This window comes from Apium graveolens, chromosome 9 (genome assembly GCF_009905375.1).
Source record: "Apium graveolens cultivar Ventura chromosome 9, ASM990537v1, whole genome shotgun sequence".
Taxonomy (NCBI): Eukaryota; Viridiplantae; Streptophyta; class Magnoliopsida; order Apiales; family Apiaceae; genus Apium; species Apium graveolens.
In genome coordinates, this window is record NC_133655.1 from 87,444,477 (window position 1) to 87,450,476 (window position 6,000).

Below are 6,000 nucleotides of genomic sequence, written 5' to 3' on the forward strand. Positions count from 1 at the left end.
GAGATTACTTAATGGAGGGTGGATGTTTGAATGAAAAATGAAGAAGAGTGGGGGGTGGGGGCTTCAGCCGAGAAAGGGCCGAGAGAGGGAGAAGGGAGGAGAGGAGGGAGAGTGAGTGTGATGTGGTGGTATAAATTATGACAACTTGTCTTTGGTTTTTAGTTTTAATTTGACTAAAATATGAGTGGAATTGAGAATTGACAAAAGTAACCCTCTAGCAAGCTTGTGTCAATTTGCATGCAAGGATAAAGAAGTAACTTTGGCTAGTGAAGTAGTAGTTAGTGGGGTTGGAATTTCCAAGTTTGCCCTTATCTTGTGTTGGGAGTAAAATGCATGCATGGGCAACTAAGTAAATTGCTAATTAAAAATTAACTATCTATATAAAACAATTTCAATAAATATAAATGCATTTCCATAAATCACAAAATATATATCATAAAATAGCTTGTGATTTTATAAATTTAATGATATAAGATTAAAAAAATTGTTAAAAGATTTTTAAAAATCGATTTTTCATATAGAATGAAATACTTTTTATTATCATTTAAAAATACTAAATACTAAGATTTTCCTTTCAAATTTTTTTGTATAAACTAATACATTAAACACTTAATTTATAGGCACTCAACATATAGATCACCCACATTTATAATTCAACACAATTTAAACCTCAATTATAAACACACAATTATATATAGATAAGATTTAGAAATACCAGTCATAACAAAACTGCCCTTTTGAATTTGTTCATCTGTTGGAACTCAGTTAGATCATCCGTTGAGACTTAGTGGGATCATCCGTTGAGAATTTGCTGGATCATCCGTTGAAGCTTTATTTGAACATCCGTTGAAGCTTTAGTTGATCATTCCTTGAAGGCTTTTGGAACATTCGTTGAGACTATCTTCATAGCAGTTAACTCCATTTCATTTATACAAGATTACAAGGCATCTAATATTTACAATTAGCCAACCTATCTTGCATATCAATCTAGAAGTCAACATGACTTAAAATATTCTACAACATCTAGTTCTCTAAGGCATTACAATATGCATAAATGTGCTACTAAACTTATTAATACATAAGCTACCCTTTCAACGGATATTGAAGTGATCATCCGTTGAAAGCTACAAACTCACTAAATTAAAATCTACTAAGTGTTTTGTTTAACTTATCATCAAGTACACAACATATTCCAAACAAGTTTACTCAAATTAAGGCTAATGAACTCAAGCCAATACTATGCCTCAACATTCTGGAGCTTGGGCCTCCTAGGGCCTCATAAATGCTCACTCAAAACACTCCAATCTTTTGACCAAAACTTCAACTTAACACTCAAGCTAAAATATCCTTCCTTCCTTAAACCCATTTGACTCTAAACACTTCACCACAAAAATCATTAAAACTAAATCACACTCCCTCTTATTTAACCTACCTTTTTCTGGAGAGATAATTCCATACCCTAAAAATCATAATAACCAATGATATATAAATACAACTATGCATGCATGACAATTCACTTCATTTTTGAACTTAACATGCATATATTCAAATTTTTAACTTCAAACCAAGTCATGATACCCACAAATTATGCTCCCATAACAACTAATCATACTTTAATTCAGCAAGGCAACTCATTACCTAGTGCATGCAACGCAATATCAAGACTAAAACCTCATAAATTTGAACATATAGCCCTGAAATCATTTAAATCTGATAGTACTCTACTAATACCTTTAGATCACAACCTAAAACTTACATGCAAGCATTAATATCATTATATGTCAAGAAAAACGTGGCATGCATGAGTTTATACTAACAGGAAAGACTTGAAAACATGGGGATCATTGACATGCATGAACTTAAGTCAAGAGATAAGCTTGGAAACATGATTTTTACACTAAATGCAAAGAAAACAACTAAATTTAGCTCCATTCGGCTCATTTTTAAGCCATTACTGAATGGTCAGGAGGGGAATGGTGGGAGTATAACACTTCACACAGCATTACCTTCTCCAAAAATAATGTATCTCATGGTTTGGACCTTAAGTTCATAAGAACCAAAGTCTTCCGCTTGAGTTGTTAAATAACCTAGGCATGCTTGGTTGAGTGGTAAATCTCTAAAAATGATTCACTTGATGTGGTTTTGTATTTTTATGTGCTACTTGGATAGTGGAGTGGGTAAGTACTAAACTAACCTTCTCCCAAAACAACCAAGTTTTTGCATGCAAGGCTATCCTAGTCAATTGGTTAACAGAAAGAAGTTAGTGGGGTTGGAAATGACTTTGGTACCCCTCTCTTCTTTTGGATGTTCAAATGCATGCAAGGTCAAATGAGTAATCAACAAATCTTTATTCAAAATTCTAAATATCATTTAAAAGAATGAATTTTATAAATAAAAATAAAATTCCATAAATTTCAAGAATTATACTATGAAATAGCTTGGAATTTTAGAAATTTTATCTGATCACTTTTATAATTTTAGAGAAAAATATATTTTTGAAAAGTAGATTTCATCAACTTATAAAATCTTGAAAATCACACACAAAATTCCAGATAAAATACTTTGCTTATTGATTTATATTAATCTGCTATATTTGGTCGCATAAATATTTAATTGACACATATTCATGCAAGTTTACAATAACTACACACAAATATCCCAATATAACTCAATTACAAGTACTTAAATACCCGTCGTAACATCCTCTCCCCCTTAAAGGATTATGTCCCCAAAATCTAGGAGAACAAATGTGGATATTGCACCCGCATATCAGACTCTAACTCCCACGTTGATTCCTCAACTTTGGGATTCCTCCAAAGTACTTTCACTAATCTCGTTGTTTTATTCCTAAGACTCTTTTCTTGCTAGTCGAGTATCTTGATGGGTTGCTCTACATAAGATAGATCTGCTTGAATTTCTATTAGCTCAAACTCTATCACATGCTTGACATCTGGGTTATATTTCTTGAGTAATGACACATGGAATACAATATGAACATGCTGATACTATGGCGGCAAAGCTAGCTCGTAAGCAACTTTCCCCACTTGACCCAAAATTTCAAAGGGATCGATATATCGTGGTACTAATTTTCCTTTCTTTTTAATCCTTTCCATGGCGATACTTTTAAAAATACTGCTTCGTCTACTTGGAAATTCATGTCTTTTCGAGCTGGGTCGGCGTACTTCCGTTGCCTGTCTTGAGCAGCAAGCAATCTCTTCTAGATCAATTTGACTATTTCCTTCATCTCTTGAACCATTTTGGGGCTGAGAATCTTTCATTCTCCAACTTCGTCCCAATTTGTTGGTGATCTGCACTTCCTTCCATATAGAGCTTTGTATGGCGGCATGCCGATACTGGAATGATTGTTATTATTGTAAGAGAACTATACAAGCAGATGATCGTCCTAACTTCCTGTGAAATAGATTCCATAACTGCGCAACATGTCTTCGATTATCCGAATAGTCCGCTTGCTTTGACCGTACATTTGTGGATGATACTCCATGCTCATGTTCAACTTTGTGCCAAGACTTTCTTGAAATTATCTCCAAAATCTTGAATTAAATCGCGGGTCTCAATCCGAAACTATCGACACATGTACGTCGTGGCGTAATACGATCTCGCGCACATACATGTGAACCAATTTATCCAACGAAGACCTTTCATTGATTGGAAGAAAATGCGCTGACTTTATAAGGAGATCAACTATAACCCATATAGCATCGTGTCTGGATTTTGTTCGAGGAAATCCTACTATGAAATCGATAACAATATTCTCCCACTTCCATTATGGAATCTTTAAAGGATGGTTTAAACCACTAGGTCTCTGATATTTCGCTTCACCCTTTGACAAGAATAACACTTGGTAACTCATTCTGCAAATTCTCTTTTCATATTTGGGCAGCAGAACTTCTTCTTCAAGTCCTGGTACATCTTTGTGTTTCGTGGATGAATTGAAAATCTTGAGTTGTCTGACTCTTGTAATATCTCGTTGTTTAGTTTGGTCACCTGAGAAATCCAGATTCTTGATGAAAATCAAAATATATATTGGTCATCTTTTTGCATGCACAATTCTTCTCCTGTTAGTTGATTATTCTTCTTGCTCAATACCTCTTCCTGACATCTCATTATCTTTTCCAATAATTCTAGCTGAAAGGTAATAGCTTGACACATTTCCTTCATTCTTCTGCCAATACAGAGTTCGAGTTGAAATTCCTCATTCTCCTTAAATAATTCCTTTGGCATTTGCATTATATTTAACTTCTCATCTCTACTCAAAGCATCTACTACCACATTTGTTTTTCCCGGGTGATAGTGTATCGAGCAATCATAATCCTTAATTAGTTCTAACCATATCTGTTGCCTCATGTTGAGGTCCTTTTGCGTAAATATATACTTTAGGATCTTATGATCCATTTATATTTCGCATTTTTTACCATATAAATAATGTCTCTAAATCTTGAGCACCAATACAATGGATGCTAATTCCAAATCATGCATAGGATACTTCCGCTCATGAGGTTTAAGTTGTCTTGATGCATATGCAATCACTTATTGTGTTGTATTAGCACACAGCCCAATTTTTTATGTGAAGCATCACTGAATATCACAAATTCTCCTTTGTCATCTGGTAGTACTAACACTGGAGCGGTAAGTAACCTCTATTTTAGCTTTTGAAAGCTTCTTTCACATTCTGCATTCCATTCAAACTTACGGTTCTTTCTTGTCAAATTAGTCAATGGTGTGGCAATCTTCGAGAAATCTTGTATGAATCTTCTGTAGTATCTAGCCAAACCTAGAGAACTTCTCACTTCTGTAGGCGTCCTGGGTCTTTCCCAACTCATGACTGCTTCAATCATTGCGGGGTCTACCCTAATTCCTTCACTTCCAATTACATGTCCTAGAAATTGTACTTCCCTTAACCAAAACCCACACTTGGAAAATTTCGCGTATAACTTCTCCCGTCGGAGAGTTTCCAGTGCTATCCATAAATATTGCTCATGCTCTACCTCTGACTTAAAGTATATCAAAATGTCATCAATAAACACCATGATAAATTTATCCAAGTACTTCTTGAAAACTTGATTCATTAGATTTGTAAAAGCTGCAGGGGCATTTTTTTAACCTAAATGGCATTACTAAAAACTCATAATATCCGTATCTTGTCCTTAATGTCGTCTTTGAAATATCTTTTGGTTTAATCTTCAACTGATGGTATCCTAACCTCAAATAAATCTTGGAGAAACACTTAGCTCCTTTCAATTGGTAAAATAGATCATCTATCCTTGGTAACGGGTAGTTGTTCTTAATAGCCGACTTGTTCAACTCCCGGTAATCTATACACAGCCTCATACTTCTGTCCTTCTTCTTTACGAACAGAACTGGTACTCCCCATGGCGACATACTTGGCCTTATTACTCCTTTATCCAAAAGTTCTTGTAACTGACTCACTAACTCTTTCATTTCCGCCGGTTCCATTCTATATAGTGCCTTCGAAACTGGTTCTGCTCCTGGAGCAAGGTTGATCTCAAACTCAATTTGTCGATCCGGTGGTAGTCCTGGTAACTCTTCTGGAAATACGTCCGGAAACTCCTCAACCATTGGGATCTCTTCTAATCTGGAAACTTCCTTCTTCATATCCACCACATATGCTAGAAACGCTTCACAACCTTTTCTAAGCAACTTTTTATCTTGAACAACTGTAAGAAACAATTGTCCTTTCCTCTATCCTCTAAATATCACCATTTCTCCACTTTTCGCTCTTAAATAAACCTTTTTAGATCTAAAGTCTATCTGAGCATTATTCTTTCCTAACCAATCCATTCCTAATATTATATCAAATTCCCCTAACTTGAAGAGTATCATGTCAACTGGGAACTTATGCCCTGAGATATCAATCTCACACTTTGGGCAGAATTGACTTATGGGTATCTTCTCCAGATTAGCAATTACTACATTCATTATTTCACTCATAGACCTTCTATCACATCTTAGTCTATCAAC